Source organism: Sphaerodactylus townsendi, linkage group LG02 (assembly GCF_021028975.2).
Source record: "Sphaerodactylus townsendi isolate TG3544 linkage group LG02, MPM_Stown_v2.3, whole genome shotgun sequence".
Taxonomy (NCBI): domain Eukaryota; kingdom Metazoa; phylum Chordata; class Lepidosauria; order Squamata; family Sphaerodactylidae; genus Sphaerodactylus; species Sphaerodactylus townsendi.
The window spans coordinates 112,115,258-112,140,178 of NC_059426.1; the positions used below are offsets into that span (position 1 = coordinate 112,115,258).

General features: G+C 43.4%; 1 protein-coding gene across 6 annotated transcripts in view; it reads left to right on the plus strand.

The window, feature by feature from the left end:
- Positions 1-18,345: 18,345 nt before the first annotated feature.
- Positions 18,346-24,921, plus strand: part of HSD17B12 (hydroxysteroid 17-beta dehydrogenase 12) — a 267,862-nt gene continuing 261,286 nt past the window's right edge. For 5 of the 6 annotated variants that reach the window (XM_048483651.1, XM_048483650.1, XM_048483652.1 and 2 more), the window contains exon 1: positions 18,347-18,605. The gene's annotated coding sequence lies outside the window, so the exon portion shown is untranslated. Of the gene's footprint in view, positions 18,606-24,921 lie in introns of all 6 variants that reach the window. The other variant, XM_048483647.1, reaches the window with a different exon arrangement.

Here is a 24,921-nt window from a genome sequence, read left to right on the forward strand (position 1 = left end):
TTTTTTCCTTCCCTCTCCCTCTTCTTTTTCCTGGCTGTTCAAGCAAGCAGCAGAAGGTTCATTCTCCATGTTCTCTTCTCCCAGATTTCTTTGTTAAATCCAGCTTCTCTCATCCAGGTCTCAAACATTGTCCATAACTTCATAATATCTCTTAATTTCTCTTGCCATAGCATATTTTTTGCCATCATCTCAAAAATTTCTAACTGTATTTGTTTCCATACATATTCCAACCATTTTGAGATTGTCCATTTCTTATTATCTTTCCAGCCCAATGTTATCACTGCATGTGCAGCTCTGATCATAATTTTATACATTGGTCCCAGAGTTCTATTTACCCTTTTATCTTCTATTATTCCCCCCATTCAGAATTCTGATTAAATCACCATAGGGTGACACAATGGAGATTAGCTAGCCCCATTGTCCAGCCAATCACACCTTAGGGCCAGGGGAAGAGTGCAGTGGCCAACTGCCTTCTTTTCAGAGGTCACATGTAGGGAGACATCCTAGTGAAAACTCTTTAGGTTTGTGTGAGTAAATGTGAGCTTCTGTGTGCTTGACTCTATAAAAGCAATTATCAGGGTTGGGAATTTTTATCTCCTTTTCACCTCCTAATATTGGCCGAATCCCCACCAAGAAATTAAATATGGATACATCCAGGTTTCAAAAGAATTAGTACCTTTTCATCTCACATTCTCCCTTCCCACTCCACTGAAGACCTTGATTTCTATCAAGGATTTAAGTAATGTGGATTCAAGTTAACACTCCCCTCAGACAAGCGATCCGCTCAGCGGTTCTTCCTTGCCTTATTGGCTGTTGTGTTGTGTTGGGGCGGGACTTTTTCACGTGCAGCCACGTAGTGACATCACTATGCCACAACATGGCAGCACCGGGCATTTTCATTGGCTATTGGGTTGGAGCGGGAACATTACTCCGCTCCTGATTAAAAATTCATAATTCTTATTTTCACTTTAACATTCCAATGTGGGTACATATGAACAATATTTGCTGAATGTCTAGACGTGTGTACGTTTGCACATCCACTTGTGCTCACACGTCCACGTGTCCTAGTTTCCACATGATTATGCCCAGCATGGCAAAAAAAAAAGGCTGTGTGCACATCACGCCAAAACCTATGGGAGTTAGGCTCCTTTAAAGGCCCCAATCCCCTGCAGATACTGTGTGAAGCCTTTCAAGTGCAGTGTGAGAGTAAGAAGCACTGAAGTTCAAAAAGAGAGGCTTGTGCAGCCAGAGGCCTTTGGATAGCCTTGAATGATTGTGTGAGCTCTGACCAAGAGGCAAACAAAAAACCTGAAATTCAGGGCCAAGAGAAGAAGAAGAGTTGTTGGTTTTTTTTCACCTTTAAGGAGCCTCAAAGTGGCTTATCATCACCTTCCCCTTCTCACAACAGATTCCACCTGTGGTAGATGGGGCTGAGAGAGTTCCAAGGATGCCCTGTGGAGGACTGGGGAAACAAAGCTGGTTCACCAGATTGGAGTCCCTCCCTCATGTTAAGGAGTGGGAAATGAAACCCAGTTCTTCAGATTAGAGGCCACTACTCTTAACCACTACAGCACATTTACAGAGTTAGATAGGCTGCAAGCAAAATTTTTTGATGTCCTCATGGACAAAGAAACTTTTGCTTCTGCTGCCCAGGATGCCAGGCAGAAACAGAGCAAGAGCAGAAACCTTTGAAAAGAGAGTTGTTTCAGACCCATCATGCAGTCCAATATCTCACCCACCAAAGTAAAACCTGGAATGCTGAGCCATGAGGAAATTGACTCCCCGAAGAAGCAGCTAGGACTTCATAGCCTCCATTCACTCAGAGACTTTCCCAGGATCTGCTTCATATGAACCCCTGCCAAAGAATGCAGTTCCTAGCTCCCAAATTAATTCAGACCAGACAGCTTCATTCCTGATCCTTCTCCTCATTAAGACCAAAACAACTGCCAAAAGAATTAGGAATGGATGCATAAAAAGGCAGGAAATTAAAGAAAAGTTTCCTTGGATAGCCACAAAAGCTAGGGTGATGGTCAGCCAGTTGGGTCTTCTTAACAGGGATGCAGGGATTGCATGGCTGATAAGAACATAAGAACATAAGAACAAGCCAGCTGGATCAGACCAAAGTCCATCTAGTCCAGCTCTCTGCTACTCGCAGTGGCCCACCAGGTGCCTTTGGGAGCTCACATGTAGGATGTGAACGCAATGGCCTTCTGCGGCTGTTGCTCCCGATCACCTGGTCTGTTAAGGCATTTGCAATCTCAGATCAAAGAGGATCAAGATTGGTAGCCATAAATCGACTTCTCCTCCATAAATCTGTCCAAGCCCCTTTTAAACCTATCCAGGTTAGTGGCCATCACCACCTCCTGTGGCAGCATATTCCAAACACCAATCACACGTTGCGTGAAGAAGTGTTTCCTTTTATTAGTCCTAATTCTTCCCCCCAGCATTTTTCTAATGAATGCCCCTGATTCTAGTGATTGTGAGAAAGAGAGAAGAGAAAATTTCTCTCCTCGTCAAGCATTTTCTACCCCATGCATAATTCTTTGTAGACTTCCAATCCATATCCCCCCCCTCAGCCAGCGCCTCCTCTCCAAACTAAAAGAGTCCCAATCGGGCTGCAGCCCACTCTCCTCATAGGGAAGGTGCTCCCAGTCCCCTCAATCATCCCTTGTTGCCCTTCTCCTGCACTTTTTCTATCTCCCCTCAATATCCTTTTTGAGATGCTAAGACCACTGTGAACTGGGACATAGTGCACTCAAGTGTGGGTCGCACTACCACTGCTTTATATAAGGGCATGACAATCTTTGCAGTTTTATTATCAATTCCTTTTCTAATGATCCCCAGCATAGAGTTTGCCTTTTTCACAGCTGCCATGCATTGAGTTGACATTCCCATGGAACTATCAACAAAGAGCCCAAATCCCTTTCCTGGTCTGTGACTGTTAGCACTGACCCCTGTAGCTGATGCCTGCTTCTTATCTTCACCCTTCTGCAGATGGGTAAGACCTTACACAGCTGGTTCAGATTTGCACTTCTGGAGTCAGTGATCCTGCAATTGAGTCAGGCATAGCTACCAGAGGTATCACTATGCTGTACACACTACTGGGGATGAGAGAGATAGTGTACCTTCTGTGGCTGGGCCCAATTGCAGACATGCTTTATGTAATGGAGTGCCATACTCCAGAAGAAAACCCCAAGGCATCTGTTTCCCATAAAAAACTCATTGTCACTTTAGCAGGAAAATCACTGCTCGCCGGGACACATATGATTTTGAGGATGATGACTTTAAGCACACGCTTTATACTAAGCTTAAATCCTAGGCAAAGTTCACTTTAAGTCTCTTAGAACCCACTAATCTCCTTTGACTTGAAGTCTCTGACTACATTCGGAAGGTTGCAGACTTTTTAAAGGAATGTGAAGCCCTTAAGGGACTAACAAGGAACTCCCTCAACAACTTAGAGTCCATCCAAGCAGTCACCAGTGCCAATAATGGGCCCCATTCCCAGTGCAGGTTAGGAGTTGGCAAGTTTTATTCTCAGCCTCACATGGGCTGGCTAGGAAACGAAGACCACACTGATAGAGTGGGTGGGAACTGCAGTAGGAGAGACCAGCACACTGACCACAATTCCAGTCCTGCAAACCGCTAGCAGGACAATCCATATCCTGCTTCAAGGGGAATCCTGGGAATCTAGCCGTAGTTGTCCTGATACTCACAAATGGCCACCAAACTCTCCAAAAGCCCCTGGCTCCCATACTGCTTCACAGTCTAGAGACTGGGATGAGTATATAGCAGTGATCTGGGCTTGCCTCTACAATGCTGGAGCCAACATGACTCAGTTCAACTGGCAGCCAACTCCATTCTGTATTACTTAATGCTAAGAAGGAGATCTGATGCCCCCAGCCTGTGACCCCTTTAAAAGAGACATATTCTGTTCTCCATTCCCCAGACTTAGGTGATTTACACTAGGGGGATCCAAGATCCTCACAGCTGCAGCCAGGGGTCTTTACTGAATTGGTGCCTGATTACTGGAGATACACAAAGACAGGGATCGGGACCTCTGGGTGAAAAAAGCCTTCCACCCTAGATACAAGAGTTTCCCTTAATATCCTTCACCCCAAACTGGTCTTCCAGGGGCAACCCACTAGTAGGACATGGTGGAGGTTCCCAAAAAGCTACTGTTTGGAAAGATATCCCCATAAGAGAAAAATTCAAAGCCAAACAAAAGTTTCCCTAGATCCTCCTAGAAAAAATGGGTAGATTGGCAAGATAAAATAGTGGAACTTGACAGGAAACAAAATTTAAAAATTAAGCACCTTACTAAGAAAACTCAGAGCTCCAAAAAAAATTAGAACCCTGTGTCAAAGATAAAGAGCAACAGAATGGCCTGATGAGAGAACTCAATATACTCCAGGTGGAAGGGAATGCTGAGAGCCATTGAGAGTCAGCTAAAGAAAAAAAGAGGGTGGGAAAATTAGCCCCTTGCAAATTTTTGAGTGTGCAGGTCCTCATGCCAATCCCAAAAGCAGCAAAACCAGGCTACCAACAGACACTATAAGGAAAGGTTACACTGGAAAATGAGATACCTCCTGCAAGTTCTTCAGATTCCCCGAAGAACTTCCCTGTACAATAAACTGACAACTACAAACCAAATGAACACTGCTCCCTGCCTTACCCACAAACAGCAGAGAAAATGGTGCCCTCTATTCCAAACAGTAACATCTCCACCTGAGAAAATGGGGAGGATAATTCAGGAATGATAAGTAACACTCAGCATGTTTGAATCTCTGACAATCTAATAGCAACTTCTCATTCTTCTTCCTGTACCAAGAAGGTAATATTAGAAGGCTTGAGTTCTATGGAAAGCTTCATCCCATGACAGCATTATGCTGGTTTCCAGGAGAATATTGTGGAACTTAGAAAGCTTCAAAATCAGTGGTTTATTTCACCACTGTTGCTGGTGAAGTTTCAAAGGTCACTGCAGTGGATGACATGAAGGGTCTTTATTCAAGAGCGGATCACTATGTCTGTCTGACTGTCTGTCTGTCTGAACACTAACTATTAACCTTGTAGAGCTGAATCCTTGAACTGAAACCAATTCATGGGCTTAGGGCTGCTGTCATAGAAAGGGGAAACATCTTACTAGAGAGACAGTTTGATCCTGTGGAAAGAATGTTGAATGTTCCTCTAGGGCAGTGGTTCTCAACCTATGGGTCGTGACCCCTTTGGGGGTCAAACAACCCTTTCACAGGGGTCGCCTAAGACCATCGGAAAACGCATATTTACGATGGTCTTAGGAACCAAGACACAAATAATTTTATGGTTGGGGGTCACCACAACATGAGGAACTGTATTTAAGGGTCGTGGCATTAGGAAGGTTGAGAACCACTGCTCTAGGGGAGTGGGTTCATAGCATTAATGAATCAGGTCACATGACATGTTGCAGATCTGTGATTGGTGCTCCTAATTCTCAAAAAATTATTTTAAAAAAGCAGCAATTGATATATTGCCATAACATTATAACAGCCTGTGGCGTTTTCCCACATAAGTGGCTTACAATGTTTCATTCTGTCAAATGCCTCATGTTATCTTTTAAAAATTGCTGCACATGTTTTTCTTTGGTCTTCAAAATGTTTTCTCTTTTTTCTCCATGTTTTCACTGAGCACTTTAACCACCATTTTTTAAAATCCTTTTTGGAGCTGGCTTTCAGTGCACAAGCAAACTTCCCCAAATTGTTTTTGCTCCACCCCAACAACTGGTTTTGGTTTTGCTCTGTTGGGGGGGGGGGGAGCAAAAGTGACACACAGCATCCATGCGGCTTCCCCTCTCCCTTTCCTCTTCCCTCTCTTTTCCCCCTTCTTCTTCCTTCCCTTTTCCTTTTACCTGCCCTTTCTCCCGATACTATCTCACCTAGTCCAAGTGGAGGTGGTAACAGCAAAGAAGGAACAAGCCATGGTCAATGAGAGTTCCCCCACCTCCCCTCCGTAGCCATACCATTGTCCTCCCTCTCTTCCCCTTCATTTGCTTTGCCATTTCCTTTCCTCCCTCCTCTTCTTGGCCTATCAATGGGATGGTGGGGCATGATAAGATGGCAGCAGAAGATGAAGCAGATCTGAGGAATTTACTTTGGCAGCTCTCTCACTCTCTCCCCCACTACATGTTCACTGCACTGTGGAGGAGATGGGAGAGGATCCAGCCCTTCTCCCAGGCAGGGTTATTGCTGTTGTTCTTCTTGTTGTTTTCCCACCCCTCCACCCATTTATTGTGATGTTTATTAGTTTTTTAATGATAGAATTAGAAATAAAATTATGGGAAATGGTGGAATAAGTTAGCACGAGGATGGGCTAGTGCTGCTGAGAACTAGGAAGTGAGAGAAATACCTGGTGTTTTTGTATGGTCAATGAAGCAGACATCTACTTAAACCTTCAAAAGTCAACATACATACCAAAAAATAGCTAATTGTTACATGTTCTATAAACATACATAAACACATTATGGTATATTACAGGCCACACACACACACACACACACACACACACACACACACACACACACACACACACACACACCAAAGCCCCAAAAGGTTTAAGATTCTGATATTAATAGTCTGGGACTTTTGTATCTGTAGGGACTGCCTCTCTCAGTATACCCCCAGAGAGAGCTTCGCTCATCAGAAGATAACCCGCTGGTGCTCCCTGGCCCTAAAGTCATCCACCTTTCCTCACCCAGAGCCACAGCCTTTTCAGCTCCTGCCCTGACCTGGTGGAACTCTGAGCCTGCAGAATCTGATGCAAGACTTGCAAGACTGAGTTGTTTCGCCAGGCCAGACCTCCATCTTGCTGTCCTCCCTTCCCTTCCCTTCCCTTCCCTTTCTCACTATTAATTACTGTGGTATCCTTATTTCTATTAATGTTGTCCCTTCCTTTCTGATTGGGCCCCCTTGTTGTGTTTGGCACCTTTGAGATTTTATTGTTAGGGGTTCTAATGTATTTCTATGGCCCCTTCCACACACGCAGAATAATGTGTTTTCAGACCACTTTCACAACTGTTTGCAAGTGGATTTTGCTATTCCTCACAGCTTCAAAGAGCATTGAAAGCAGTTTGAAAGTGCATTATTCTGCATGAGCAGAAGGAGCTATGTTTAACTGTTGTATTTGTTGTATTGTTATTGTGCGACTTGTCAGAAAAAGGTGGGGTAAAAGTCAAACAAATAAAATAAAACAAAATACTACTTAGGGCACAGGTGTCAAACTTGCAGCCCTCCAGATGTTGTGGACTACAATTCCCATCATCCCCTGTAAGCATGATGCTGGCAGGGGATGATGGGAACTGTAGTCCATAACATCTGGAGGGGCGCGAGTTTGACACCTATGACTTAGGGCATTATCAAAGGTATGTTAGTTGATCAATAATATCAGCATGCGCTGCCCACTTTTAAAGCATTAGCATAAAGCAAAGCGGGGTGGGGGGGGGCTGTTGAATACGCATTGGTGTTCCTAAAAGTGTGTGCTCTGATTTTGGGTATCCATTCTGAGTTGGAGGTTTAACTGTGCAGTAGTGTTACAGTACAAAAGATAAAAGGGAGGAATTGTCCAGAACTGTCACCCACCATGTCAGAGGTGATGTCTGACCTCCACCAGAAATACTGAAAAACGTTATTTGCAGTACTATGCAGAATAATTACAACTTAAATGACCAGTGGGGGGCAGGATGCCAAAACTGGGGATGGAAGAAGAAGGGGTGAGGAATCATTTCTCAGAAAGTGCTTCCAGCCCACATGATTCAACCTCTGGGAAAATATGTGGTAAGCTGTACATGTGGAAAAGGTCAAAGTATCAAACTCATTGCCCAAGATATTCCTTTTAGCAGCTCCAGAAATCCCTGCAAAGACAAACCTCAGTATATTTATCCTTCCTTTTTGCAAAGAGCTTTCTGTTCCTATCCCCTCTCTCAGTAGTATTGCAAATCAGGAAAAGAATAGTTATTCTGCAAGAACCCAAAATAATTTAAATTCAGAGCTTTGGAAGAAAGGAGCTTTGCCACCAATTCCCTCATATGGCTTTAATCTCAAAGAGCTGACAAAAACAGGCAGAAATCAAATAATAGCACGGTGCATCTGCAGCATGGGGAACAGGGTTTTTTTTAGTATCTTTGTTTTAATTGAGAGAAATGGTGGAAATTTATACATCTGCTCTCTTATTTTTAAAATATAAAATTTTAAACCCGAGCGCAAATGCAGAACTTCCAGTCTCAGAATTAGTACTGCTTAGCAAATCTCACGAAAGCTCTCTGTTTCCAACTGTCTTGGAAAGAAACTCAGCCTAAACAACTATGTAGCCCAACCTGTAGATGTTTAAAGACTGGAAGTTTAAACCACTCTCAGAAAGGTCTGGGATCAATCTTGCATGTCAAACTTGGACAGGAAGGAGGTTGGCCACTGAACTTTTCCCCTGACCCCAAAGAGTTCATGGCTGCACAGTGGGACTAGCTAGTCTTCATTGTGCAATCCTAAGGTGATTTAACCAGCACTCTAACCAGACCATTACTTACCCTATCTGCACCCATCCCAGAAATCAATCAGCATTCAAGAGAATAGTCCAGCATTCTCTTGGATCGAGATGATTCTGTTGGCCTAGTGCACAGCGGAAGGACTAGGTGCCAACTCACCCTTGCTAGAACAGGAGGTAACTGCTTGCAGTATAAGAAAAAGAAACACTCAGACAGTAGATTTAGTTCCAACAGGAATACTTTATCTCTTGTTTCTCAAAGGAACAAAAATAACAATAACTATCCACTCTCTACTCTGACAACAATCTGAGCCCGAACCTGAAGGTGAAGGAGAGGTACTGAATTGGGTATGCAGTCTTCTTATATAGTTTTGTCCAGCAAATCATTAGCTAGATGATCTAATCATCCTGGCCTGTGACCTTTTCACTTCTGCTGACTGTTACATGCCAATCACTGCAGACCCAGACAGAGAGGCTCCGACCTTTACAATTCTGCTGACTGTTACATGCCAATCACTGCAGACCCAGACAGAGAGGCTCCGACCTTTACAATTCTGCTGACTGTTACATTCCAGTCATTCTAGACCAGCATATGACCACCTTGCAATTTTCAATATCCTGACAGATTCATCAAGCCTCTCTTATTGTTGGAACCTCAGAGAAGCAATCAATTCTTTGATTCTAGCTTTCCTGCTGGCTTACCTCATACCACCTCAGGACCCATCTGAGGGCATAAATATTGGTCCTTTGGCCATTCATAGTGTGTGTGTATGATCTGGATCCATGTGTGCACCCCCACTTTCCTTTGTTCCTGATTTTTTCCTTTTCTCCTGGAATGCTGGTCGTTTTCCTCTTCACTGCTTTCCCTGGACGCTCCTTCAAGACTAGGGATGGTAACTGTCGGGGGCAGAGCGGTTTAGCAAATCAAATTATCATCATCATCATCAACATCATCATCAACAACAACAACAACTATTACCCGTCCCTAAAGCCATATCCAACTTCCTCCCTTTTCACTTTGCCCAATTTTGTATGTTTTGTGTATGTTCATTACTTAAAAAATAGTTATTTTACTATTTTTATTCTTTAATAAAACCAATTTTAATTGTACAATTGCCCAGTTACCCTCTCTCATTTTCTGCCCAAGCTATTCCCCCCAATTAAGTGGAGACTGCCTACTTAGGGTGGCACTGTGGAACTGAACCAAGTCCCACAGGGCATGGGTCTCACTAGAAAGAGAATTTCACCAGGCTGGGGCCATGACAAAAAGGTTCTCACCTTGGTCAAGAACAGCCAGATGATTCTGGGTCCAGGGATCACAAGAGAGTTGTTTCTGGAAGAGTGTAACACCCTGGGGGAGGGGTGTATTAGGAGAGGCAGTGTCATAGATGTGATAGTCCCAGACTGCTTATGGCTTTAAAGGTCAATATCAAAACCTTGAACTTGATCCAGTACTCAGTCTGGAGCCACTGCAGCTGGTGGAGCACTGGTTGTATATGTGCTGTCTCTGGAGTTCCTGCTGCACCCTACTGCATTCTGAATCAACCGCAATTTCCAGAGCAACTTCAAGAGCAGCAATGCATAGTTCAATCTAGAGGTGACTATTTCATGGATTACTATGACTGGATCAATGTCGGACAAGTAAGAAGTCAGCTGCTGGGCTTGGTGAGAATGAAAAAAGTGCTGTCTTGGCAGTATGTGTGACCTGGACTTCCAAAGACAGCAAGTAATCCAGAGTCACCTGCCTGGAGGGGAGCCAGTATCAGTTGAATCCCATCAAGAGAAGGGAGCTGAACTCTCTGACTTGGGCCTTGTTAGCCTTGCCCTGGACACCCCAATATATATTATTTCAGAATATTTTCCTGTTAAACTACATTGGCAGAAGCCACCTCTCATATTTTTGTGTGTGTAGCAGTGTGTCCACTTAGAAGCAGGCCACGGGCAAAAGGTCTGTTTTGCAAAATTAAATCAGTGAATGAGTTACTCCAGTCAATAGAATCTGGAAGTCTCATTGCCCATGGACACGATCTTGATTACCACACCTCACTGAACGACTTTGACACAATAGACACTGAAAACCTCCTTGGTATCTGATGCTACATTTCACTACACCTTTCAGAAAATGGCTCTGCAACAAATGGTTGCTTCCTTGCATTTCCTCAACCTATTGATACAATTTCCCTAAAACCAATCAATCCCTTCCTAATCTGAAGTCAAATTTGAATAACCTGAGTGGAGGCTCCAAAGAGTTACTCTGCATAAAGCCATTCTGTGCTTCCTGATTTAATCTAAGAGCAATTGACTCCATTGTCCCAGGTACTTAGAACAATAGATGAGCTTTTGATTAGCTCAAGCCAGCAAGCCCAGCATGGGAAATTCCAGAGAATTTAGGAAAATGAAACTTAAACTTACCTGTTCCTGCCCCTACCCACGCAGAAGGGTATAAAAGTACTGTGCACCCCAACTCCAGTGCTCAATACTGGCTTGCACCTCTTTTGGTCTAGTTGGGTTGAGACACGATATCGTCCTTCGCCTGGATTCAGATGCTGATCATTTGAATCCTTGCCTTCTTCTAGATCTTCTTCAGCTGATTTGGGTAATGTATGTCCCCTGCCTCCCCAAAACTCCTACTCTATCATCCCATCTATCTTTTCCTACCTATCTATATACTAGGAACTGTGTGTGTGTGCCTTGACTTCTTGCTGTATGATTGCTTGCAAACAAAATTTATATAAACATATTTAAATTGCAATTTGGTCTTTTGTGAATTCTCTGCAGATACGTTTCAAGCCATTTCTGGTATACATAGTCTTAAAAGATCCCTACCCAACCTGCCTCTTGCACTGCCAAGCCGAGTTATTTTCCCCATTTCTACTTTAAGATATTTGTGTGCTGTTACACTCTTAGCAGCTGGTGGAGATTCCTTAGAAATAAGTTCACAACCTGTGAAAGCTGGGTAACAGATTCTCCAGCCCAGACACAGAACCTTTGTCTTTGATGTATACAATTTCAAACAGCTCTACTTTAACCACTTCACCACAGCATCCAAGCACATGACCAGGTTTTCTGGAACAGTGTCTGGCCAGTCAGCCATCAGCAGACAATGCTGGGTGTCATCTGAGTATTGATGACATTCCGTCCCTGACATTCCATCCCCAGACTCCTGGCTACCTGGGTGATGGGTCACATGTAGATGTTAAAAAGCACTGGGGAGAGGATAGCCTCTTTTGGGATTCCACATACCAGAAGGTGTTGACACCTGCTCCCCAAGCACCACCCTTTGTCCCTGAAACTGGAAGAATAAAGTCAGCCATTGAAGAACTGTCCCAGATAATCCAGTATCAGCATGACAGTGGACCAACAGGTCATGGTTGACTGTGTCAAACACTGCTGAAAGACAGAGCAACAATAGCAGCGTAGACCCACCTTGATCCAGTTATCTATGCAGATTGTCTGTGAGGGTGACCAGCACAGTCTCCATCCCATGGCAAGGCTGGAAGCTGGGCTAAGATGGGTACAGAGCCGAAGTGGAAAGCCTGAAGCTGCTCTGCAGTCAGTCCTTGCCTTATCCAGGAATAACAGATTTGAAATAGGGCAGTAACTGACTAGATCAGGATAATCTAGTTATGGTTTCTTCACCACCACCTCCTTCAACATTCTCAAAAAGTTCCCAAAGCTCAGGGATAAACTGATGCTGTCTTCCATAAAAGCTTGTACTTGTGCTGACTTTAATTAACCAGGACAGGCACAGAGCAAGGAGGGAAATGATTGGTTTACATTGGTTTGCGAGAGTTATCTGAATTGATCTAATATAGGGCCCAAAGACAGCCATGGGGCCTTTAGTTCACTCATTGCATCAAAATAGGCTGGGAGGTCACAGCAAAACCATGAAAAATTACGAAGTTCTGTGAAGTTCAGTGTTTGTAAATTGTTAGGTGATTCACATTGGAACATAAAATCCTAGTTTCAAGTATGGAACTTGCAGAGACCAAGAGAGGAAAAGATCTTGGGACCATAGTAGATAGCTTGAGGAAAGTGTCAACCAAGTGTTCTGCAGCAGTGAAAAAGGCAAACTCAATAGCTATTTATTTGTTTGTTTGTTTGTTTGTTTTTGTCCCACCCTTTCCCAAGGAACTCAACATTCCCAAGTCAGCAACAACATTTTAAAACAATCACAGTAAAATCATATTAAATATATTAAAACAGTTAATCAATTACTAAAATGACCTAAACTCCAGATGGCAACTGACAAAAATTTAATATGTGTCCCCACCCACGCACTGAGAGACCAGAAAGTAAATGTTAGCCCGGCTGGCCATCAGGAAAAGTCTAGTGGAATAGCTCTGTCTTACAGGCCCTGCGGAATGTACTCAAATCTTGCAGGCCCTGATCTCAATTGGGAGCATATTCCACCATGTAGGGGCCTGGCCCTTGTCGAGATCAGCTGGATAGCTTTCGGGCCAGGGATTTCCAAGAGATTCCCCTCTAAAGAGCAGAGAGGCCTGCTTCGGCAGTATGGAGAGAGGTGGTCCCTAAGGTATGCAGTTCAAAGATCGCTCATGGCCTTAAAGGTCAGAACCAATACCTTGAAGATAACCCAGTACTTGATAGTCAGCCAGTGGAGATGGAATAGGACAGGTATTATATGGTCCCTTGTTGAGGCTCCAACTTAGGTTCAAGGGCAGGCCAGCATAGAGCAAGTTACAATAATCTAATCTGGAGGATGACTGTTGCATGGATCATGGTGGCCAGATCAGAACAGGAGAGATAGGGGGCCAGCTGTTGTGCCTGGTGATGATGGTAAAACGCAGTCTAGGCTATTTTGGTGACCTGGGACTCTAGGGAAACTCGGTGTCCAAAATCACCCCAAAACTGTTGACCAATGAGGCCAGATGTAAGACCTCGCCGTCCAGTACAGACAGACTAAAGTTGACCGACATCTCCCCGTGACATACCCACAGGACCTCCTTCTTTGCTGGATTCAGTTTCAACCTGCTTGTTCTTAATCAACCAACTACAGCCTCCAAATACCACTGGAGAGCCTCAGGGGTCAAGTCCGGCTGGCCTGCCATTGTAAGGACAAAGTGGGTGTCATCTGTGTACTGCTGACAGCAAGCCCAAAGCTCCGGACCAGCTTAGCCAGGGGGCACATATAAATGTTAAAAAGCATCGGGGAAAGAATCACCCACTACGGCATCCCACATTCAATGGGGTATCACCTGGAACTCTCCTCCCCCGACATCCCCCGTTGTCTGCGGTCCCGGAGAAATGAGTTCATTCAGTCCAAGGCTGTCCCCTGTACCCTGACATAGGCAAGGCAGTGGACCAGAAAATCATGATCTACCATGTTGAATACTGCGGTGAGATATAATAACACCAGCAGCGTCGAACCACCTCTGGCACTGAGTTTGTCCACAACAGTGACCAGGACCGTCTCAGTCTCATGACCAGGCTGGAAGCCAGACTGGAAGGGGTCCAACACTTTGGTATCTTCCAGAAACTTCTGAAGCTGACCCACCATCGGCCTCTCAATTACCTTACCCAGGAATGGAAGGTTCGACACTGGGCAGTAATTGACCAGTTCCTGAGGATCTAAATTTGGTCTTTTAAGAAGGAGGCAGACTACTGCCTCTTTCAGCCAACCTGAGAAGGCTCCTTGCTCAATAGAGCTGTTGATTATATCCAACAGGTGGCTCCGTAACTCCTCCCTACAAGCTTTCACAAGCCAGAAGGAGCACGGGTCAAAAGGACAAGTGTTAGATCTCACAGCTAACAGAAGCCTGTCCACCTCAGAGAGAGTAAGCAGGTTGAAATGGTCAAAATAAGGACCAAGAGACGGGCAAGGAGTCTCCAGTTCCCTTATTGTATCAATTGTGGCAGGAAGAGCCTGGCAGAGAGACAAAATATTGTCTGCAAAAAAGCTTGCAAATGCCTCTCAGCTAAATGCCAATTCTTGAGTTTTAGGACCGATAGATGCGGTCATTAACATCTGAATTAAATTAAACAATTGTGCCATGCGTGAGCTAGCAGTCGCGATGGAGGAGGTAAAGAAGGATTTTTTTCCTCTTTCATGGCTATCTTGTAGGATTTCATAAGTGTCCTATACAAGCATCTTGTTCTTCATTGCGAACTCGCCACCACACTCGTTCATGTAATCTCAGTTCCCTCTTCATCCTCCTCAGCATCTCGATATACCAGGGAGCCGATTTGGGACAGGTACGGAGAGGTCTTGGAGCAACCTTCTCGATGGTTTCAGACAATCTGGAATCCCAGCTCTCTACCAACTCACCAAGAAAGGAGCCAGTGGGAGGAGCATCCTGAAGGATATTCTGGAATCTCTCAGGATTCATAAGCCTCTACAGGTGGGCCCAAATACTCCTGTTGCCTAGATGGGGGGGGGGGGGCATGCACAACTTACCCCACAGTTAATTCTCTAACTTTACTTTGCAATTGTGTTTCTCTGCAGTTTTTGGATTCCAAAAGTTACCCTCCTGTGAAGTGCCCTAGCTTCGCCAAGTGGCCATTTTGTCTGCCCCCCACCTCTTTGTTGTTCCCATGCAGCCTCCATTTGGGGAGGTTTGCTGCCATCATTTTTCTGTTGTTGTTGCCATCTATATTTCACAAAACCAGCTTGTCACTTTCCCTGTGTTTGTTCACCCTCAGTGTTAAAAAACAGCCCTTAAGATCATCCTGAAATGGTGGTCTGACTAGTGGGAGGAGCTACTGTGGTCTGGGTAGGGGGCAGCCAAGAGGAGTGAGTAAACCTGAGGAATGCTAAACATATGGTGATATCCTTTGCTTTCCCTGTGAAGGGAGAGAAAAAGTCTTACTTTATTTGGAAACTGCAGGGATTCTCTGATTTGACAGTGGGGTGAGTACCAAAGAAAGGGAAATTTGTCTGCAACCAAAAATCAAACCCAAAGGGAAAGCAAAGGAGACCACACATATGTAAATGGCCTATGTTAGGGATTGTTAGAAAAGAGATCAGAAATAAAATAGCCTGTATTAATAATGCCCCTATATAGATCTATGGTGTGGCCTTATTTAGAATACTGTGTGCAGTTCTGGTCACCATGTCTTTAAAAAGGACATCACAGAGCTGGAAAAAGTGCAGAAAAAGGATAACCAAGATGATTAGGGATTTGGAGCATCTTCCCTATGAGGAAAGGCTGAAGAGTCTGGGACTTTTCAGTTTATAAAAGAGATTACTAATGTATAACATGATAGAGGTTTATAAAGTTATGCACAGTGTGAAGAGAGTTGAGAAAGAGAACTTTTTCTCCATTTCCCAAAATACTGGAACTCGAGGGCATCCAATGAATGGCATAATTCAGGACAGACAAAAGGAAATACTTCTTGGAGGACAGGTCTATCAGTGGCTGCCATAGTGACTAAATGGAACCACTCTGAGGCAGTAAATCTCTGAATCCCACTGCCAGGAGACAACTTCAGGAGAAATTCTTGGTCTCTCTGCCCTATTGTGTGGCCCTCCAGAGGAACTGGATGGCCACTCATCTGACCCAGCAAGGCTGTTCCTATGTTGTTATGTTTTCCTCTTGTTTCAGGTAGATCAACAGCTTTTATAATCTTTAAAGTGCTGCTTGTATGTTTATGTAATTAACTGTTAGCAGCTTACTTTTTAAAAATCAATTTCATTAAAGTTGAAAAAAGCTGCCTCAATGGGAAGATGGGCTACAAACACATACTAGCCAATCAGAGCCGTGCAGTGTTTTTTTTCTGTTGCAAAGTGGCACTCCCAGTTTCTACTAAGCTTGTTCTCAATGACAAAATTATACATCTGAACAAAATGTAGTGTATTTTCACAGCAGCAGCACTAGTCAGATTTTATATAATTCTTAATGGCAAAGCCTTACCTTTGGAATACTGCTTTTATTACACACACACACACCTTGTAGCCACTCCTTTCTCAGCAATACTTTCCCCAACACCTCCCACTTGTATCTTAGCAACACATCTATAATAACTGAACAGTGCAATCCAGAACAGAGTTAGTCTAAGCCCATCTCCTATGGATGGATCTCAACCTGGCATTGAAAACAGCTGTCCAATTGCATTCAAAGAGTAAGCAGTTCTAGACATACTGAGAATAACCTGCTTTTTAAAATAAACTGGGTTCCAAAATGAAAAAAAACACACACATTAAAACTCATCCAGACCCATGTTTACAGGTTAAGGTGAACTCAATGAAGCTCTATACATTGTTTTTAAAATTCACCAAAATACTCAAATTCCTCTGGGCTAGGCTGTCCTTTCAATGAAATCAACCTGCATGAAAGGGACTGGGATGCCGTTTGTGAATGTACCATCTCTGCACATTACCTACGCTTCATTGCTTTGTGTTTGTATGAATGGGGGTTACATGTGCTTGCCCACACATCCACGTGAGGCTTGGGAGAGGGATGGGTGTGTGTGTGTGTGTGTGTGTGTGTGTGTGTGTGTGTGTGTGTGTGTGTGTGTGTGTGTGTGTGTGTTCTACAAAGAAGCTGAATGAAGAGGAGCGGTGGTGGAGACAAGCTGTGTTTTAAATGAAGAATCTGAACGATATCCTAAAATAACCCCCCTCCGCCCCTCCCCTCCCGCTCCCTGTCACCTCCACGTCAAGCTAAACACCCCTGGTCAAAAATCCAGCTACCCTTTTATTGGCAATTCTTGACCCTGGTAGAGTCTCGATAGATCAATATCTTGTGCCTCTCTGATCTCCTGTGGGCACCCTTCCTTCAATGGCTCATGCAAAGGCTAAAAACAGAAAGATGCAACACAAAAGACACCGCAGTCAGCTCAAGCAAGGGGGTTATTTTTAGATCAGAAAGGGGAGAGGAGGAGGAGGAGGGGAGGGGGAGAGAGGGGGGAAAGAGGGAAAGAGGAGGGAGAAGCAGGGCTTGGGCTTGCAATCTCATTTGATTCGCTCCCCCCCCCCTTTCTATCAATGGTCTTTTCCATACAATTTGATTTTTTTGCTGTAAGGGAGGGGGGCAATTTGTGAGGGGGGGGGGTCACAGCAAAGCTGAGCTGAAGATTCTGGAGTTTTATAGCTCATTCCAGCGAGTGGCCTCTCTCTGCCAGTTGAATTAATTTGATACTATTTTTGAAAGTCAGTGTTTCTAAGGGAGACCTAATGACGCAATGACGTCAATGCAGGTCAATAGCACACACTGGAGGAACTGACTGTGCTACCGGGAGCCAAGGGCTGCGAGCCTTTTCCAACAAGCACTCGGCTCTGGCACACACATCGGCACCCCACAGCGAAGCCTCGTTTGCACCAATGGCACCCCGAGAGGGGGGGGGGGCTCGACAGCCTGCGCCCCTGCGTGTGCTCCAGTTCTCCCGACCCTCCCCACGATTGGAAGGGGGAAAAATGATGCTGGCGGTTTTTACGCACGCACACAGAAAAACAAAAATCTTTTAAAAACCGTGATCAGACGCACTGCAGTGCACAAAAAAAGGGGGGGATGCCTCTTTACCTGGCAAAACAGCGTTATTGATACGCGCGCGTGCACACTGGGATTGTGAATGCAACGCATACACAGCATTAGGAGTCTATAAATAGAGCTAGCGAAGGTGCGTGCATTGGCAATTTGCTCCCCAAACGGAGGGGGGGAGGGAGGGAGGGAGGCTTGCAAACGTGGGTGATGAGTTATTCTGCTCTGATCAGTTACTCAGGAGGTGCCTGGATTGGTGGTGTGGGGGTGGATGCGTGGGTGGGAGGGTGAGTGGGAGGGGGGTTTGCTTCTCTCTGTCTCCAAGTCAGGCAGAGAACACGAACTGATTTTTTTTTTTTTGCCTTTCTCCTGGAAGAGTACAGACACACATTACGCGAAATCCACACAGCCGTTTACTAGGGTGCACCACTCCAAACGCTGGAGTTTTATGTAATCCCCCACACCCTGTTCCTCTCTTCGCAGTCCTCGCCAAAATTCCCTAGAAAACCAACTAAGGCGTGAGAGGAGGAAAGCCGGGCTTTTTTGGGGGGAAGGGTTTCTTTGGTTTTCTTTTGCTTTTGGGGGAAAAAAACTGCTTTGGTTTTGTTTCTTTTGGTTTTTTTTTTCCTTTGCACATATAAGTGAAGAAGATTTTGCAAGGTAGGTTCCTCTGCACTCTGTCTCTCCCTCTCCGTCTCTGTCGTGTTATGTGTGTGTTGTGCTTTTGCTTTTTGCAAAGTTTTTTTTCTCCTGATTTCAGTTGCTGGATGCTTTTGCAAAGAGCAGATTGCTGATTTGCTGTGGCTGCCTGCCTTTTGGAAAACCGCACGATGCACTGGCCAGCAAAGCCTCCTTTTTAAGAAAAAGAAAAGTTCTCTTGTCTTGGGTTGTGATTTCAGTGTGTTTGATGGTTTCAGTAGAATTTGTTTTAAGAAAAGAAAAAAGCATGACACCTCAGGAAGAGAAAGCTGTGGGTCTCAACTCACCCCTCCCCTCAAAACTGGGGGGATGCAGTATGTAAATGGAGAGTCCACCTATCTAGGGCCAACCTTATTAGTTTTTGCAATGCCACATCAGGGCAAAGGAAGAACTCGCTTAACTTACAGTGGTGTTTATGAAATGTTCACGGTGTAAAAAAGGCATGCCCTGTGCTGCAAAAGTAGGGAAGAGGTAAAAGGACAGACGAGATCTGACATTTCTGGTGACAGAATTTCCCACCACTTGGATTAGGTGACAAACCCTAGGAAGGGGGGGGGGGTACAAGGAAATCAGAGGAAATGAGATTCAAACAGCCATCGCTGATGCAAGAGTGAGACGCTGCCACAATCTCCAACCACCTGTAGAGGGAAATCTTTATACACAGTAATTCCCCCTCCCCTTGTTGCTGTGCCTATAAGAAAATGAAAGAACATTTTCAGATTCCAAACTTTGCCGGGAAACATGAGAGGAGTGCCAGGCCATGTATATTCTGGGTGAATTGCCCATGTTCTTTGGTATCTTTCCTTTTGCTTCAAAGTCACCATATGCACTGATCTTTTAGCATACTTTCTGGTTGCATTTAATGCTGTTTCTTGGGACTATCAACAGATGTGTTGTCTGAGAAGTTTTAATGTATGTTTCACTTCAAGATGCTTTCATGGTGGGACCTAATCCAAGAAAGTTTTCTTGGCCTGTCAGAAACCTAAACTAGGCTATTAAAACTACAGTCTTAAGCATACTTACTGGGGAGAAAATAAGTAGCAATTACTTGTGAGTAAACATGCATAGGAGTGTCCTGCACATGTCCAGAGGGATAGGGAAGAGGCTCACTTAACAACCATCCCTTTACAGTGAAAATACTTGGGGAGGATACAATTTCATTTCGGTAGTGTTGTCATGCTGTAACTCTGCTCGTGTGGTGACACTGAATCTCAGCATCTGCACTGGAGTCCCAAGTACAACCAACTGCTGGTTTTGTGAGAGTACATTCAAGCATAATACAGTCAAGACGGAGGTGGTCTAGCATAGTAGTGTCTGATGCCTCAATAGGATGATATTGCAGCATATTATTGAAAAGTGGCGGGGGGGGGGGAGTTTTGCAAAACCTACAGCTAGCATAGCAGCATAGTTGGAAAAGCACCAAAAGTGATGAATCCAACATTGCGATGAATGGCTAGTTCAGGGGTCTGCAACCTGTGGCTCTCCAGATGTCCATGGACTACAATTCCCATCAGCCCCTGCCAGCATGGTCAATTGGCAATGCTGGCAGGGGCTGATGGGATTTGTAGTCCATGAACATCTGGAGAGCCGCAGGTTGCAGACCCCTGGTCTGGTTCCTCAGTCATGCTACAATGTCAAAGGCTATAGAGCTCATAGAGTTAGTGAAATCTTTGAGCTGTCCCTTGTGTCTCCCTTCCAGTGTCAGTCATGAACTGTTCTTAAACTGCAGCAACATGTGAATCTTGGTCTTTTTGAGTTATAAACTACTGAACACATTTTGCATGGCAATGTTAATATACCTTCAGATGTTCTTTGATGTGGTAATACAACTGGAGTTCTGTAAAATAACAGCGTGGTGGCCAATCCTCAATATCTCTCACGTATGGCTTGAATGTAGAATGCATAAAGTTTAAATCTTGTGTACACCAGTATTTTCTATCTGGATTTGTAACCACGGCAAATGGTAGTAGAATGGAAGGATAGTAACAAGGGCAAAGAGCAGAAGAATGGTTAGCCATTCCCTGCTGACCCCTTCTATATTGCTGTTCCAAGTGGGCTCAATCATTCTCTTTCATAAGTCTTCATAAGGCTCAGTGCTGCTTGATTAAGAACAGTTGCTCTTGTTGAACTGTTCATCAGCTCTGACTACCAATTTATGCCCCAGTACGGTGTATAAGACAAAGACAACATCAGACCCAGGCTTGTATGAAGTTCCTCATTTACCAATGCCCTTATTCTGGACAATCTGCAGCTAATTCTTTCCCCAAATTTCCTGAGAGCTGGTTGACTGGAACCATGAAAGATCAGTGTCCTAGCATTTTAGTATCTTCTATGATTATTGCAGCGGGGGTAGCTGCTAGACCAGTCTGAAAGCGGATGACTGGTCTCTTTAAACAGAAAACAATACTTGGGCTTTTTTCAGAGGCATGGTTAGGCTAAAAGTCTGAATATAGACACTCTGATGAAAGTCTCATCTACTTCAGCCGGGTTTGACTACCTGCAACTGTGTATCATTGCAGCATTGAAGAGGAAACTAATGAATATGGTCCATGTTGTTTATCATGGGAAAAAGTAATATGCCATGAATTATTTGTAGTCATGGAATAAACAAATAATCAACTGTGAATTACTGAAGAAAGAAATGCATCAAATGGTGGAATACATCATTGTAGCCAGGAATAGAAATGGAGGATGGTTCTCGGACTGATAAATCACAGAATGAAATATGTGGACTAGGATGCTGGGACAACAAATGCTTGCTGTGTTTTACAAAAACAAATATTATGATCAGGTAGATACAGCTGGTAATGTTAGTCATAATACATAGTACTACGACATTTTACATGTACTTATAGAAGGAAGCCTACAGAATGGTGTCTAATGGAATGGCCAAATGGCCAAATAATATTTTGGAATTTTGCATTGTAACTTCGATATCATTTTTCAATTGTGAACATTCATGCATAACACTTCTCTGTTACAGGTGAGTAATTGTGTTCCCATTTCACAGCTGGTGCTTACTTCCGCAAGAAGAATGTTTATTGTTTTCTTCCTACATATTTTTTCTCCTAGAACACATTTCACTCCACAGATGCGATCATCATACTGGTGAAGGGAATATGATAGAGCAAGCTGTAATCCTCAAAAGTTTAGTCTAGAATCAAAACTTTAGTCTTTAAGGCAGTTTAATATTATTGCCAATCAGTTAGCAAGGTCATTCCTGCCCTCTTTTCCAAACAACTTATCCTTATGGTTGTCAAGCTTAAGAACCAAGAATCTAAACTCAGGATGATTCTCAGAAGGCCAAACCTGCACAACAACATAGCTATAAAAACTTTTGTATATATGTGGTTAACCAGACTAAAAGTACATGCATGGGGTGGGGGGGTCAATGATGAAATGCACTCTAGCACCATGTCCTCCAGGTATTGGACTTTTTAACTTTATCAAAGTCAATTAGGAAAGACCAGTGAAATGAAAAATTAAAGTTCATGTAAAGTTTCCCGTGCAAAAGACAATATTCCAGATCCATGGCTGAGCATATGGCCTCTAGAATTGGAGCATATGATGGGAGAAAAGTGATTAAGAGCTCCATGTTAAAACTGATTGTACTTGGAGTCTATGCTATAGCATGTCATTAATTCACCTGTCCTGACTGCCCATCACATTTTGTGAAGTTAGGCTACCCAATAATGTTATTACCATGTTGCTTGTTATGGATCGTTCATTCGTGCGTCAACTGAAGACATTTGGCCTAACCACAAATGCTCTTTATTTTCAAGTTCATCAGTGCCTCTTGCTGCAGCTGCATGATCGTGACAGGAAGCCGGAGTAGAGGCTTTTTACATCACTGAAAAATCACACTGTGCATAGGGGCACCATGTGCTGACACTGTGCAGTCTCCCTCTCTGGCTAGGCAGTAGTCATGTGATCTGATGAAGACTTTCTGAACTGTTGTCACTTGAACCTTCAGCCAGAAGTGTTCAAGGCAAAGAATAATATTCAGCAGTAGTTATTTACATAGCACCGTTCAACTGTCCAAGCTAAAATGAAAATTTCAACATATTTTTAAATAAATGAAGTTTTTGACCCTGAACATTTTGCTGATCTCTAAGGTGCTATTGGATTTGAATCTAGCTATTCTACTGAAGATCGACACAGCTACCCTATGAAATCATATTTTTGTGGATTTGAAAGTCTGTGAATAGTAATAATTTCAAATCATTCAGAAGGTCACTTTTAACCTTTTGAATATTAGCTAGCCCCATAGAAGCAGTCAGCTATCAAGACACCAGCCTTAAAATAAAGATAATTATTAAAGTATGCATGTTTACATATTAATGAGAACAAGGTAATGAACATTGTGTCCATATAGGTGGTTCTTGTTAGATGGACATGATTTGTAGATTTCTTCGATAGGTTAATTTCACTACCAGATCTTTTTATCTTAAAAACATACATTTTTCATTACTAAATAATAGATTTTGGTCCAGACAATGCAGAGCAAGATATCTGGCTCAGCTTTTGTTCTGAACAGTTTGGTAGTCATCTCTGAAAGTATTTCCAAGCAGGAACATAAATTTGTTGGTTGTGGTGGGTTTTCTGGGCTGTGTGGTGGATCTTGTTCCTAACGTTTCGCCTGCATCTGTGACTGGCATCTTCAGAGGTGTATCACAGAGGGAAGTCTGACTTCCTCTGTGATACACCTCTGAAGATGCCAGCAACAGATGCAGGCGAAACGTTAGGAACAAGATCCACCAGACCACGGCCACACAGCCTGGAAAACCCACCACAACCAGTTGAATCCGGCCGTGAAAGCCTTCGACAATACATAAATTTGTCCAAAGACTCAGATTGGATTATTGGTCCCAGAAATACTAGACTATGATAATGTCGTCCAACTAATTAAACCATTTTATTGACTAGTCATGGCAATGGGAACTATAAGTAGTATTTGACCTGTTTTCATTTTTTAAATGTCAATCTTGATTTTAAGTTAAGATCCTTAAGTGAAATTGACTCATTACATCTTTTGGTTCCCCTTTAAAATGTTCATCCTATGGAATTAGAAGACATTTCCAGGAGCCATAACCACACTAAAAAAAAGGTTACACTAATAGTGTAATCGTATACAGAGTAATTTCTGTCTATTAACTTAAGTGGACTTATACCAAAATAATTCTGTATAGGATTGATCTGTTAATAGCTGTGTTCAATTACTTATTAAAAAGGTAATGGTAGTCCCCTGTTCAAGCATTGGTTCATTATTGACCCATGTGGTGATGTCATATAATGTTTACTAGGCAGACTATGTTTATGGGATGGTTTGCCATTGCCTTTCCCAGTTGTCTACACTTTACTCCCAGCAAACTAGGTACTAATTTTACCCACCTTGGAAAGATGAAAGGCTAAGTCAACCTTGAGCTGCCTACCTGAAACCAACTTCCATCAGGACTGAAATCAGGTTTTAAGCAGAGCTTTTGACTGCAATAGTGTATCTTACACTCTGCGTTATGAGGCAATACTTATACCACCGATTAAAGTAGTGTCATCCTCGGTGTCTTGGCAGCAGTGATATTCAAGCACGGTACCCCTAGGAAGCCCATTCCACATCAATAAATATTCTAAGGAACTCCCTGTATAGTTGCAATTGTCTTAAACTGAGGGGACTGGCTTCAGATTCCCAGTTAGTGCACTGAATGATCTTGGGGCATTTAGTCAATCTCAGCCTAACTTGCTTCTATGACTTTTTGTGAGGATAAACTTAGAGTGGGCCATGTATGTTGCGCTGCAATCTTTGGAATAAGGTAGAGATAGAAAATGTGATAGACAATCAATGCTAGAATTCTAGCATATTTAAGAGAATTTTGCAGCATATTCTCAGGTATATATTGAATTGGGGTCACATCAAATCTTCTGCACTTCAACCACTGATCCATATAAACTGAAACTTCAATCTAGAATAGCCCTAATACCTCTCTGTGCATTAGAGAGGAGGACCAGTAATGGAGGGCAATCTACTTTTGTGGAAAAGTTAATCCACTGTTGTTAATGTTCAAACTGAGGGAAGCCTGATAAACTTTTCAGGAATCCTGGAGTTCCCTGTAACACAATTTAAAAATCACCGCTTTTCAGTTTTGCTTGTATAAAGTTGTAAACTTTAATGTCTGCGGATCACAGAGCACTTTAGTTAATAGATGGTATAATTTGACCCCAACGATTGCTTAATTATTATTACATGTAATCAGCTTCAGAATTCAAAAGCAAGTTCCACTGA